Below are 15,805 nucleotides of genomic sequence, written 5' to 3' on the forward strand. Positions count from 1 at the left end.
GAATAATTATCACAACTACCTCAAAATATACACAGATGGTTCTAAGAACAAGGAAAAGTGTGTCGGAATTGGTATCCCAGAATTTAAAATATATATTGATCGAAGAGCGTCAGATCAATTATCAGTATACACAGCAGAAATGCTGGCAGTAATAATAGGATTACAGTGGGTGGAAGAGGTCAGACCAGATATGGTGGTTATATGCTAGGGATCGACCGATATGGCTTTTTCAAGGCCGATACCAATTATTAGTAATCAAGGAGACCGATAACCGATATACATTTGCAGTAAAATCAGAAAATCTTGGTGTCAAAATGTAGAATAACACAAACTCCAACACAACTTCTTTGAAATGCATTTAAGCATATATTATGTTTAGTTCACTTTTAAACATCTTACAACTGGTTTCCTCTCTGTGCCCTTTTCTTTAGTGCAGTCATCTGCAATGAGTTAGAGAGAGACAAGAAGTGGGGCTGCAGGCTGACATGCTTAACTAACAATAATGCTTAATTTATTATATCTGTCTATCTAGCATAAAATCCCAATAAGCTGCAAAACACTAGTGCTAGCTAATGTTTTGCAAACTATTAAAAGTGAGGCTATTACAGTAGACCTAACGTTAGTCTAGTAGCCTCACTTCTAATATTTTGCTAAACATTTGCTAGATACATGTTGGCTAGCTAATGAGCTTCACATATCAACCTGAAAAACTGCGAGGCTCCACTCGCAGCCCCTCCGCACCACAGTTACTCCGATGCGAGACGCTGCACGCACCCCCAACTCTGACTGACTTCCCGCGTCCCTGTGTAACTGGGAAACTGATAGAATTGGATCATAAGATCGTGGTGTTTTTGCAACTTCAGCATAGGGGATAGGGATGTTTATTGAACTTCGGTTTAACACATGTATGGCTCTGCCGCTCAGCGCTGCTGCTTGCTTCAGTCTGTGTCTGCGTTCTTTCGCACCTGCCTGTAATCTGAGAAGGTCCCGCCTCTCTGGCTGGCTCCCGCCCGGAAAATCTTCAGTAATAGCCTATCAGATAGCACTGTGGGCGGGACATTGCTCGTGTACACAGAGTGGTGACTGCAGCCAGAGAAACGGCCGAATCAGAGCCAAAGTTGTATCGGCAATTTGATTAAAAAAAAGGCCGATACCGATAATCGGTCAAATGCGGAATATTGGTCGACCCCTATTATATGCACAGATTCATTATCCATATTAAGAAGCATACAGTCAACATCAACTGCCAGAGAAGACATACTCATAGAAATTAATCATAGCCTGTTAAGACTTCACAGAGGCGGTATAGATCTTCAGTTCTGCTGGGTGCCTGCATGAGGGGGTGAAAGGGAATGAGTGTGCATGAGGGGGTGAAAGGGAACGAGTGTGCATGAGGGGGTGAAAGGGAACGAGTGCGCATGAGGGGGTGAAAGGGAACGAGTGTGCTGATACATTAGCAAAAAGTGCATTACAAAAGGAAATAACATTACCAGTTCAACTAAGCAGAAGGAAAAGCAGTAATTAATAAGGGAGGTGTGTGGTGCAGTGGGTTGAGCGTTGGTGTTCGGATCAGGGGGTCACAGGTTCAAACCCCACTGCAGTCAGCATGTCGTTGTGTCCCTGGGCAAGACACTTCACCCCAAATTGCTCCTGTGGGGATTGCCCACAGTATTGAGTATGTAAGTCGCTTTGGATAAAAGCGTCTAACAAGTAACATGTAAAAGAAGAAAGGGATGGATATCTGGCAGAAAAGGTGGGATAAAGACAATCACAATCAATATTTATAAAGAAAGAAACAGAAGGGAGGAAATCATGATAGCTACTCAGACTAAATCACACAGCATTGAATGGTACTATGTATGTCATGGGGGAAAGTAACAGTGGGAACTGTGGAGGTAAGGGAAATGTGGAACATATTTTATTAAATTGTGTCACCTATAAAGTTGAAAGAGAAAAACTAAAGGATAAAGTGATAGAGGCAGAGTGTGGTTGGTATTCTGGGAACAGAAGGAGAAGGAGTGAGAGCTACCAGAAAGGCACTGTTTACTTTTCTGAGAGAAACTGGGATAGGTAAAATAATCTAAAAGTAGGTTAGAATAAATTATGGATGATTGTTTTGTTTTATTTATTTTATGGTTTCTTATTTTAGTTTTCGTTATTTTGTTTATTAGAGCTGGAATGACATGGTGATACACACTCATGTACAGTAGGTGGCGGTATGCAACTAAAAGCTGTTTGCGATCCGCCATTAAAAAAGAGAAGAAGGGTCCAGAAACTGCAGTCTGCAAGGCCGCAGCTTCATACTATTGAGGGAACTTGGGATTTTAGCCTTTGCAGACCATTGATGCACAAAAAACACATTACACTAAGGGAAAACCCCAAAAAGCACAATAGGACTCCTTTAAAGAGGTTTTTTTCAGATTAATTCAAAGAACAAAACCACAGTCATATTTAAAAAAAAATTATATTTAATTTCTTTATTTGGGGAAATACTGTTAACTACAAACATATGGTATTATCCATGTTAAATGTGTTAATGTGGAGTGACATAGTTTAACATTTTTATTTGGTATATTTAATTAACTTTTTTGGCAATTCATAATTTGACAGGATACAATGCATAGGAAATATACATCACACAGATTTGGACTAGTACAATTAATGAATCATCATTACATCCAACACAAGAGAGCATATACAATGAGGAAGTCCTTTGAGACTGAGGTCAATCATGTGAGGATGTGAGGGGTGAGGGTGGGACCCTGGTGTTGGGAAGTAGCCGGTCCTTGGATTTCGGCGGCCTGATTCACAACACCAGCTGTCCCGCCCCACCAGAACCAGCAGATGGCGCCCCGATGGTGGGAGAAGTTCTCCTTTCGGAAAGCAGAAAAGTGTTTCCATCTCACTGCATCCTCCCCGGGGGAAGAGTATCCCTTTCCTCCTTATCATCGCTACATCTGGGATAACTGTGAGAAGAGAAAATGCAAATTAGAGTCGGAGGAAACCATCGGAGGTTAGGAGAGAGGGAAGCTTTCTCTAGGCTCCTCTCTACAACTGACAGGCATTAGACCACCCCCTGCTTCTGCACTCCAACAACATCCTCTATGCAAATGTTATAATCACACCAGAGCAATGAAGGATGTGCGTGTACGTACAGTGAATAGGGATATAAGCTTTTACTTAGCATATGAAATGAGTTGGGATTAAAAGAGATAAAGGGCGAAGTGAGGAGCAGAGGGAGTGTTATGAGAGAGGTCACTCATCATTTTGCGTCTTTTGAGCAATTTAAAATCTTCCTGACTGCTCTCACAGGGCTTGGAAAAGGCTCAACAGAGCCATAAAAGAATGGTGGCAGTTCCACCAATAATCGTGCACTTCAAATGTAAAGTCAGTTGAATGACATATGTTAAAATTACGAGCCTTTCTTTACAGACGAGGAAGAATGACCTATTAACCCTGTGAGCCAAACCAGTGAAGTTTATACTACAAATCATTAAGTCGTTTGATTACAGCCACTTCACTGATGCTCATTTATAAAGCACTGGGACAGACTAATAACTGGAATTATGTTAAAGGTTGCAATTAATCACTTTATGTTATTACTTTGATTCTCTTCTCAATAAATCATTAAATATGTAGTCTCCATAATGTCAGCCCATGGAGAATATATCACAAAAGACAAAGACTAACATGACATTTTGAATTTCAGAAGCTAGAAATACATGATGCGTTTCATTTGCGTTTGAAAAATTACTTCAAAGCATTAATTAATTATCAAAAAGGTGAAATAATAAATGTTATTTCAATCAGCGGTTCTAGGGGGGGGGGGCACAATAGGCCTGGCCCCCTACATAAGAACATTTAATGGTTATACAATTAGGGATAGAGTCGCAGCAAAGACTGTGCTGATAAAAGGATTTTTTTCCAATAATTTAATTTAAAAAATCATTATATTATAAAGTAATTGGCACAAATTCTGTTACTAAAACAGACACCAATCATTGTATGTTCTTGTTGTGGGCTATGACTTAATACTGAATTAAAAAAGCTCAAATCTTGAACTCTGTCTTTGTCTCTTTTGCATTAAATGTGACCCTATCATAAATCAACCGGCCCCAGTATGCCCCCCCCCCCTCAGTAAAATCGGTCGGGTGGCCACCCTGAATAAGACGTGTTATTTTAAAAAGTCAGTCTGACTAGCATTGCCATGTTTTTGTGGTTACTTAGTGAACAGAAAAGCAGAATAATTGAGAGGAAGCGCTGCCTATCACTTACAGTTAGATGTTGACAGAGACACATGGGGGGGTTAAGTGAGAATACAGAAATGCTCTCAGTAGGTGAGATAAATGTCAATTTCCTCCAGGTGTGCGTCCGACAGATAAATATGTGTGTGAGAAACTGTGCTTTCCTTTGTCTGCTCTGCGTCTGTTTGGCATGCAGAGCGCTGTAGGTGCACAACGTTTTTTCTTCCTCTCCCCATGTGTGACTGTCCACCGAAAAAAACCTCCCTGGAGAAAAAGGTGTGTTTGCTTTTTATATGAATACTTTCAGGCGTTACATTAGAGTGGCCCCCGTCTGCAGATGATTCCAGAAAATGTGCATCAACGTAAAAAAAGAATCCCCTAATGTGCAAGCTTTTGCATATATATTGTTTTATATATATTATATTGCAGGGAAATATGTTTTACTTTTGTCGAAAAAGAGGGTACATTTCATACGAATGGATTCAAAATATGTACATTATTTAAATAACAGGATAGGTGTTTTAAAATGTAAACACTTCATCTCGAATCGGATCTATTTAACTGGAAGAATACATACTAAGGAGGGATAGAGAAAAAATGGAAGTGTAGGAGATTATTACTAAGAAGTTCAAGCAAAAATAAATCAATGTTCAGACTCCATTGTTCGTTTACGTAGAGTAAGCAGCCCTTAATTTATTCTGCTTTTCCGCTGCTTCGAGCCCTAATACCAGACATTAGACTGCAGGGGTGGAACTATAAGTGTCTGTGCATTCACTTCCACTTCTTTGTCTTTCAGTGGACCGGTGTGAAGCTGACGGGAATGCGAGCAGCAGCTGAATTCCTTTAAATAGCCCTGGCTGCCTCATCATATGGTTGCTATGGCAGCCAGACCCTCGTTTCAAGATAACGTCCACGAGCGCCTCGAGAAAAAAAAAAAACCCTCCTCCACCTGAACACTATGGATCCACGCGAGCCGCTCGGCAGAAGAGGAGACTTGTCGAAGCGAGACGGCGACTTAATGGCGCGTATAAATAATGTTATGTGTGTCTACATGCGCACAGTGTGAGAAAACAATCAATATTGGAGACATATGCATTTGTGTGTGGGATCAATCTGCTGTCATTGCAGCTTCCCTTAGTGGGGGAATGAAAAAAAGGAGAAACATTTTTGTTTGAATGTGGTCATTTTAGATTTAAAGAGGTAAATGTAAAAAGGAAGTGCCGTATTAAAAGTCAAACGTATCAAACTTTCACTAAACTGACTGTGACCATTAAAGGAAAACATATTGGACTTAAGAAAATCTATACTGCATTAACATTGTGTCAAAATGCACAAATTGTAGCGTTAGGATTATCTCATATGATTTTATAAGATGCGAGGAAGATGAACATTTAAAGCAGGTAGAGCTACGGTGGAAAAATCTGAAACGAGATCAAAAGTGAAACAGATGAGTGAACGGCTGTTACAATAAATGATGTGACACGGGAGAAATGAAGGATGAAAAGAGGATGAATGATCCGAGACATTTCTGAGGGAATGAAGGAATTGAAAGAAAGCTAAAGACAGGAGGGTATAATAGGAAATGCCATCTTTTCAAAAGCCATCTCCCTGACTTTTCACCAGCTCTTTCCCATCCCCTCCCCTCAGCCCTGCCATTCCCAGCCCCCCATCCTTTGTCCTGCTCCTCTCTTCAGTCTTCTTTTTACCCGAGCTCTCTATTAGTCGTATGTTTTGCTGAGGGACAGTCAGGACTTCAAACAGCGAAGGATTGTAGTAAAGCTGGTGCGAGATCTACATGGATCCCTCTAAGTGCACTCAGGAAACTATTGTGAGGCTCAAAGGTGTGAAATCAATTACAGGGGGAGGAGAGGGAGACGCAGACTTTTAGAAGGTTTAACAAAGCCACGTTTAAAAAGCTTTATAGTACTACCTGGAACGCAATTGAAGATCAATTTAAAGGCTCGAATATAGAACAAGAACGTGTGAAATGGGATTATTTCTGACTGAAAAAAAGTCATTCAATGTCAAAAAAGGAGGTACTGTATACGTAGAAAAGCCTAAAAGTGTGATCATTTAAAAACTCTAGCACTGCCATTCCTTAATATTGTGTACAATGTGCAAGTTGTGGCATTAGCAGAATGTTATATTGTTTTAATGTATGTCAAATTATGCCATTTACTCATTTCTAATGATGCCATTCAGTACATTTGAAATTTCTTAATACAAAAATGTCTTAATACAAAAATGGCACTTAAACATTTTGAAGACATTGCACACACTAGGAGAACATGCAATATATTGGAAAGCATTAAAGGGGCAAGATTTCAAGTGAATAGTATTTCAACCAGATATATTTATAACTTACCTTCTGAATCTGAATCTATCTAAATCTTTATGGGATGAGTTTATTCTTCACAAGCATCGTCTTTGTCTTTTTTTCCCCCCGAAACCTAAAAAGGGAAACAAATCAAATCAGTACAAGGTAGTCATGTGAAAAATCCATACACAGCTATTAATGTTTTTTTAATTATTTACTGAGACATTATGTCTGAGAAAGAGGAGAAGTCAGAAAGAAGACGGCACCCTCTATTTCCCCTTAAAACACAGGTAGGCTGATTACATTCGAGAGAGTTGGGCGCGCCTCAGCATCTCCTAATGCGTCTGTAAATCGAGTTGGAAAAATGACGACGTCTGTTGTCTGCACTTGGGATGGAAGCCAGGGAGGCAAAAAGCATTGCCGTGGAGCACTCCCTCCCATACTCTGTGTTTTATACCCGCACTATTAACCAGCAGACGTGCACTTGTGTCAATCATTACTCTCTTTTTATTCCATTTGCGGCGAGGAAAGACAGAAACGTACAATACTTTAGTTTCCTCTTTTCACTTTTGTGCCGCATCGCCTTTTAATCAGCTGATGAATGCCTGTGTTAATAGATACGAGCAGACTTGTACATTATTATGTTCATTACCATTATCTGGAGCAACACCGTGGAGGCTGAGAGGTGTTAGTGAGTGCATTAATAGAAATGACTCTGTGTTTTGTTTCCATTATTAAAGGAGCAGGGGTGGTCGGCTTTGAGAGCAGCAACGATAAGGACGCTGGCTGAGCATTTGCCAAGCATCCATTTGCTCTTCACTCGGGTCTAAAAGGCCCTCTGCCAAAAACAGGTGTACACACACACACACACACACACACACACACACACACACACACACACACACACACACACACACCACACACACACACACACACACACACACACACACACACACACACACACACACACACACACACACACACACACACACACACACACACACACACACACACACACACACACACACACACACACACACACACACACACACACACACACACACACACACACACACACACACACACACACACACACACACACACTGCTGTCCTCATTTTCCCTTTACTCAAAAGGTGGACATCAATATCTATCCAATTAAAACAAGACTACTTCTCTACTCCTGCCTTCTTAACTTCATCTCTTTTAGGGTCTTATTTCTAAGTTGACGTTAGCATATCGGTTTATAACAGAAGCTCTTTTTAAATGGGACCCAATAACAATAAATGGGCCCCTGGTCGCTCTGCTTACTGTGAGCTTTCTGCGATGATTACCCAGAACAAATGTAGGGATATAAAACAACACATAAATCAAATCAAAATACATTTATTAGGATCGTATTCTGTACTTTGTTGAATTGTCTAGACTTTTTAATGTATTTTTTTCTAGTTTTTATGGGGGAAATGCCTGCCTATAGCTGTGCATTTGGCCCTAGTCCACTGTGTTTATAGACATTGAACAAATGGCTAAAATCTACCCTAAAGGATTATTTGAAAGTGAGAAAGAGAAAAAAGTGAAGCATTATCCTACCTAATCAATAGCAAGAGGTACATACACATATGTGCCCTTTACACTGTCTCTCACACAAACACACACCTATATGTACACATCCTTAGACGCGGCCATTAGGATCCGCTGTGTAAACGTCTTTCTTCCCTGCCGTATCTCCACCATTCGGCGAAACGGTATGACCACGCTACTGCAAATGCATTCGAAACAGCGGCTGAGATTTTAATGTGTAAGCCTGACACACACACACACACACACACACACACACACACACACACACACACACACACACACACACACACTCCCGCTCTCTCTCTCTTACATGTGCATTCGAGCCGCACACCCACACAGCTGAGATAAGGCCTGAGCGCTGGTAGTCATTTAGTTCAGCTTTGTCTTTTTCAAAGCGTCTCCCCGATGAACTGCGTAAAATGCTAACACTTGCAGTATTTGAATTATTAGCAAAACGGCACTGTTTTTACTTAATCCAGCGATGCCTATAATCTGTGTGACTGTGTAGTCTAATGTGAATGGGAGAAAAAAGGGTATGTAAATGGCAGAATGCTGCTTATCTCTGAGAAAATGTTTGTGTTTCTGCTTGTGTGTGTGTGTATAAAAAGGTACGATGCTAAACTATTTTATTGTACGAGTGACCTTAAAAAGACTCATTGATCTCTTTGTCTCAACGCATTTTAAATCAAACAAACTAAATGGCCATCACTCGATATCTACTCTAAGATTACAATGAAACTTTGGCTTTTGTGCAACGATATAAAATGTCTCTTGACTTGTCCTATATCGATCGTGATAAATCAGGAATAGGAGCAGTGTTTTATCCGCCCCTTCTCTCCCCCTCGCTTTCCCTAATGTAAGTATATTATTTGATTGTCTGGCCTTTGGTTTAAGTGTAGATCTATACACTTACAAGTTCCTGCCTGATGCTGGCAGACGATTCTGGCACAGAGGCGTGCCAAAGGCGCACTAACCCTGATGACTCCTGCAGGTTGCCAGGTCTGTGCAGGGCAGGGCCGGATTCGCAGGCTGGGCAGAGGGATGGATGTGAAGATATCTGGATGGCTGGTCGGGCAGAGAGCTGTAAAGAAAACACAACGTCAGCTGTTTGGTGAAACACATTCAGCACCTTCATGCTGGTGTGTGAAAACGCTCTGAAGATGGTGGACGTGAAGCTGAGAGGGGCGACTCCCTGACGGCGCCATCTCTTCAGAGGTTTTTCAAAGCAGTATTTCCAAGAAACACAATCTTAAACAGTTCGACATAATGGCTCCTACAGAAGAGGTATATTGAGGTTGGTAATTATGGATTAGCAGAGATCTCCTGTGAGCGGAAAGACTTCCCTCGACACAAAGCAGTCGGTGAAAAGCAAAAAGCAGGATTATTCTCACACAGGCGAAACACACACATCCAGACGAACAGGTGTACACACAGACACGTAGACACAGCGCTGCTATACATGCACACACCTTAGACCTACACACTCCTGTCGGCCATCACAGACAGAGTGCCGGCACGGCAGCCATTTTGCAGGGCTGCTCTGGAATGTTCAATTAGGGTAATTGTTGCTTACGCCGACATTTCCCGGTGTTACAAACATCATATATGCAGAAAACCAAAGTGCCATGTCACCTCACCTCGTAGTATTGGAGTTATAGAAAAAGAAGAATACTGATTCTGTGTCCGATTTCTTTTGTCAGCGCGGAGGCCCCCACAGTGTAAACCAGGACATGTATGACGGGGGCAGCCATGTGTGAACTGCACATGGTTCTGAATGTATGTACGCCGCACGGCTCGGTGTAACGTATGTAGCGAGGGAATGGGGGGGGGCACGCCCTACAGCTTGTCAGTGCTCACATTAGGAGGAGGGGATGAGTGTGCACAGAGAAAAGAGAGAGGAAATGGGAAGACTGAGGAAGGAGTAAAATGGAAGAGGAGAGAGAGGAGGGCATTGAAAGAGAAAATGTACAGCTTGTTCTCGTCGCCTCCATTTCTACACGCAGACTGTGCATTTTGGTCACCGTATAGATTACCCCGCTGTCATGATACATACAACACTTAGTGAGCAGATGATGACAGCCCTCACCTGTCACGCACACCTTCACAATATTAAACATTTGTTTAAGACCAAGGGGTGCCGACTCCGTCAAATATTGAATTTTCCAGATTATTGCACATTGATTGATTGGCCCTATGTCGTAGTAGTTGAACGCATGACCTGTGCATGTGCAGTTGGAGCCCCTTACCTACCTGACTATTGTCTCACTTACACGGTACTCGCCAATAATTTCACAGAAGAAATCTGAAAAAATATGGAATCAGCACTTCTTTGACCAAATGAAATGGATCTTGTAGAATGTTCTCTCTTGCTTGAATACAGAATGAGACAGTTTAAGAGTTTACTTATCTGATAAAAGATTTGTTAATCCTCAACTCGTCTTAAAATCTAGAAACTAGACTAGACTGCACCACCGCGACAAAGATCTGCAACCACACCGGCAGGATTTAACAAAGGCCACATAAGGATACGAGGCACATTTATTGCAGTAGTTGACACAAAGAGCGGATTGATGATTCGGTGTCATATGAACAGGGCTGGACCGGGTGAGACGGGCTCTGCTGCTGCAGGACGGCGGAGGGTCGGGGGGAGATGACGGCCGGCTGTCAAAAGGGGACAGGTTGGATAAGGGCGTCAGGGAGGGGGGGGGGAGAGAGGACGGAGAACACGGCAGCGCAATGCGCACGTGTGTGGAGAACGCTCAGACATGATGATCAGACATACTGTACATGGAGATGCCCCTGCGTTTACGTGACCGTTCAACCCTCCCCCAACTTCCCCACACACACATACACACACACACACACACACACACACACTCAGCATGACACAAGACTGCACATATGATCCGCCGCCCTTTGTCTGGGTTTATCGGTCAGTAATGGCTGGCACATTGCGCTCTCTCACACACACACCATCAGTCATGTGGATGGCAGATGACCCCTCCTCCTGTGTTTGAACCCCATTCTTCATGGTATGTCCAGCACACATTACAGTAGTGTCATTACCGACAACTCCCCAACCCCCCCCCTATCAACCTCCCATCCTTCCTCATCTGAGCCTCCGTGTCCTCAGAGCACACCCCCCCCCCCCCAACGCCACCCCCCCCCCCGGTGATCATCTGCTGTGACCGTGTCCTCCTATCACCGTGAGTCAGGAGTGTTCGACAGCGATGGGTGGGTGGGAAATTGGAAGTGTGGGGGGAGGGTGGGGCACCCTATTTTACTTCTTTTTTTTTTTTAGATCAGACATGATTGCTGACAGAAAAAACTTTCCCACCCGTCGGCGGCTGTGTGACAGCGCCAGACATAGGGGACCCTTTGTCTCCCACCACCCTTACGGGGAGGGACGGCGTATGTTACACGCACGTACACTGTACATTCTGGCATGGCTTACAAAACACACACACACACACACACACACACACCGACACACACTCGCTGACAGTAACTACGCACAAGAAACACACACTGTTAGTATGTTGCAGAAGTGACAATACCCTCATCCTGGAGCATGTCGGCGCCTGCACACCTGTGTATGTAAATCCCTTCAATTCAACACCTACCTTTGTGGAAACAATGTAAATTCATTGTTCACATATGTGTTAAAGTGTGTGAGTGTGTGTGAGAGTGTGTGCGTGTCCTCAGACTCACCTGGCAGCACTCCTGGAGCTGGTTGTCTTGGTAATGCAGCCTCAACTGGGGTTGCAGAGCAGTGACACCTGATGTCCCTCCTCCCTCACGCTCTCACCCTCTCTGCTGTAGTATAGGATCAGTAGCTACACCCTAGCACTGACAGAGGAGGGGGAGACGGAGAGGAGGGGGTTCTTATCCAGCCGGGCGGATCGTACCACCGGCCGGGCGCAGACGAGGGGACGCCCGGGGGCAGAGCTGGTTGGGTCGACCCTGATAACGCTCAGCAGAGCTGTCTCCGAACCCCCCTGCTGTCTGCGCCGAGATGGTCTCTCCCTGCTGCCGCTGCTCCGATTGGACGGCGAGCTTCCTCCTTCATCAAAATGTAAAATTCCAAGACAGAGAGTAGTGCAGCGTTTGTGTGTGTGTGTGTGTGTGTGTGTGTGTGTGTGTGTGTGTGTGTGAGAAAAAGAGAAAGTGTGTGTGTGTCTAAGAGACAATGCAAGAGAAAAAAACGTGTATACGTTCAGTGTGTATTTGAGAAATATTCTTCATGCAGACTAGTATGACTGCATGTATGAATGTGACTGTGTGTGTGCAAATGTCTGTGTGTGTGTGTGTGTGTGTGTGTGTGTGTGTGTGTGTGTGTGTGTGTTTGTTCATGTAAATGTGTGTGTTTGCGCCTTTGTGTCAGGCAGACGATATACAGGATGCCATTGTCTGTGTGGGCGTGTGATAGAGGAAGAGGTAGCCGAGGGAGAGACACAAGACAAAGAGAGCGAGAGATGGGAAGACATGGTGAATATGTGTATGTATGTGTGTGTGTGTGTGTCCGTGTGTGTGATAGAGAAAAAGAGAGTGTGTGCGGCCTGAGAGCTGTCATCATTAGCCTCTCTGCAGCGGCTGGTGTTGGGCTGTGAAGGGGCTTGTCAGTCAGTTTCTGTCACAACATGTCACACCGGACACACACTCACACACACATACACATACACACAAACACACTTTCCCAGAGGAGATCATGTCAAGATAGGGGCCAGTTGCTTTGACAAGCTGATCCAACCCCTCCAATAACCTTTCACCCCGCTCCTCGGCGACGGTGTCACACTCAGGATCAATCCCCGATTCTTCTGCCTCTCTGTGTGCTTCACATGTTTGACAAAAAGGTAGAATAAATCGAGAAGTAACAACACGCAGAATAAAAGGGCGAAAGATTGTCAAGAGGCAGATGGCTTTGAGGGCTCACCAGAGCCTCGTCGAGTCTACTGTGAAATAATGCTGACTCACTGCTCTGTGGCAGGCCCTAAAACACACACATCCTCTACAGCCAGTTTTCACTCAAGAAGATCACAAAAAAGTTGATTACTGATAATATCAACATAAAAGGTGTGGGAATAAGACGCAACAACAAACGGCATTTTGTTCCCGTCCAATCGATGGCTGCAGAGGAGACTTTTATCCTCACACATCAAAGAGACCATTCTTTTTTTCCTGTCTTTTCCTCTGGCTCTTCTCCTGCTGCCGATTTAATTACCTTCTATATTTATCGGAGCTCAAGATGCTATTTTGGTTTCGAGACTCTTGTCACTGATATCGGGAGGCTACATTATTCAGAGTGAGAGCACCAGGGGCCGTCAGACACAGAAACAAGAGCGCTGCTGTTAACCCCACGGGGAAGGACGGAGGATATGTCACACTCACAGTAACAATAATCGTGTATGAGAGTATTGTCTTACGTCCTTATTTAATACAGCTGCGTAGACACACTGGTCTAAGGTGTGGTCTGTCTTTCTCGTGTCTCCATTTTCTGCTCCAATCTCAGATCGGTGGCAGAGAGTATTTCACTCACAGATGCCCACATATTCAGATATATGTTACAAAAAGTGTGCACAGCATGCCCGCGTGCACACAAAGCCGGTATAGATCGTGTCCTCCATATTTGGTTGTGATTTATGATGGCTCTTCAGTAGAGGCCACAGTCATCTGGGAGATGATGACCATATCGATCTGATAAACAGTTTCATTTACTGCCAAAAGCTCACCATTCATACTCACACTCGCACAAACACACACACGCAGCTAAGGCACATAGATTCACAGCAGGAATAACCCAGCTTTCTGCTTCATCAATTCCCACCTCCTCCACGTCTGCTTTTCTGTTTCTCTGCTTTTTCTCTTCTCCTCCCCCCCAGGCCACCTCACCCTCTCCGCCGCTCTCGACGCTTTAACCCGTTCCTCTCGATCCCTCGTTCTTTCTACCGTTCCTCTAACAATATTCTCCCCTACGCACCGTGGCCTTCTTTTGTTTCTCCATTTAGCTCCACATGGCTTTACACTAAGGGTATATCTCAGTTTGCCAACGTTTCCCAGCATGCTTTTGTAAGCGACATGCAGGAGATGAGTTTAACATGTATATAACATTCCCTCTTGTTTAGTAGTCGATAATAGTTTCAGATTTGTCAAGTCTGTTCATTTTACCTTGAAATATTTGCTGTAATCCGTCCATACCGGCCTTGACGCGATGATGAGATGGGGAACATCTCAGGTTCTGTGGAGACACAAAAAGAAAGAAAATAAAATAATGTTCAAAATCACGTTCCAGAAAACCACTTGACTGCTAAACCTCATATTAGTCTAATCCTAACTTGGGAATGCATTTTTCGGCAGAACAGGGACAGCGGTCCACCATTTTTGACAGTAAGAAATCAGTTCGACCAATATAAGGATACACTATATTATGAAGTATTTGACTATTTTAAGGGTTAGGTTCCAGTGGTGCCGATTGGGACTGTGTCAGACTGGTGTGATCCAAACATTTATAATAACTCCAGAGCAAATGAAGTCTAAAAATCACAATTTGTGAGCATTTTTTAGGCAACTAAATAATCTACTACAATGCATATTTGTTGGCAATTAGTCGTTCAAATACAACATTTCCACTGCCATCGAAAAATAGTTTGCTCTCTTACTTACTGCCCATAAAAGAAAGCTGTATTAACTGCTGTCTATCAGTAAGATAACAGCACAATAAACTCCATATAGTAAAAATATCAAAAATGTCTTTCTGTATTTGCTTGGCCCAAGTCTTCACTTTCATATAAACTGTAGAAAGATTTTGATGAATTCACAAGTTTGAAAGCATTCAATAATTGACTATATTCAAATGAAGGATGTTGTTCAAGGATTTCTGTATTTTTTAGGCTGACACAAAATATGACAACGTATAATGGAAGCATCTATAAAAAACCTAAATAGTCAGCCATGGCAGTTACCCAATGGCCAGTGTATCAAAAGTCAAGGTCATGATTATGCAGCATAATGCCAGGATTTGTGTTGCAACATAACGCTCCTCTACAGTACGCACACATCAGAAATGTTGATATGTTAACCCCCAGGCAGTTTAGAGTCATAAAAGAGCTGTTTCATGAGGGAAATATCACACAATGTCAGTCAGTGATGTCTGCGGCAGCAATGAAACAGTCAGACTAAAACAGCGTTTACTTTATGAGTCCATAAGATTCTGTACTTTAATCTTTTAATATAATTAATCTGGCATTAGAAGGACTAATGGTTTTTCCAGAGTTTCAGGATGTTTAATTGGTGTGATGGGTCAAACTGCCTTAATTAGCCCTGCTCTCAACTCAGAATTTAGTGCGAGAGTTTAAGGCGACGGTCTTAATGTTAATTTGAAATACTTTCCAGTCTAATTCCAGAAACTTTCTAAAACTGAGCTTTTTTTTACAGTCAAAAATTCCAAATGTGAAGACATATTGAATGTCAAAGTCAAAAAACCTCCTTCTCATGTGTCTTTCTCTGTGTGTGTTAGTGTGTTTTGCATTTTTTTGCGAGTAAACAGATAATGTCAGAGGAGTGAAAAAACACACACAACATATTCACACACACACATACTCACACATACACTAGAAGGCTTTCAGATTCTAAATCAATCCCACATCCGTAGCTAATGCAGTGCTGGGC

General features: G+C 42.9%; 1 long non-coding RNA gene across 1 annotated transcript; it reads right to left on the reverse strand.

Annotated features, from left to right (window-relative positions):
- Positions 1-2,450: 2,450 nt before the first annotated feature.
- On the reverse strand, positions 2,451-11,981 carry LOC117563064. Its single transcript, XR_004571653.1, has 4 exons — positions 11,852-11,981; positions 9,054-9,221; positions 6,610-6,694; positions 2,451-2,966 (listed from the first exon to the last, which is right to left on the reverse strand). It is a non-coding gene; the product is annotated as an uncharacterized LOC117563064 (long non-coding RNA).
- Positions 11,982-15,805: the final 3,824 nt, after the last annotated feature.

The sequence above is a fragment of the Gymnodraco acuticeps genome, unplaced genomic scaffold (assembly GCF_902827175.1).
Source record: "Gymnodraco acuticeps unplaced genomic scaffold, fGymAcu1.1, whole genome shotgun sequence".
NCBI classification, from domain to species: Eukaryota; Metazoa; Chordata; class Actinopteri; order Perciformes; family Bathydraconidae; genus Gymnodraco; species Gymnodraco acuticeps.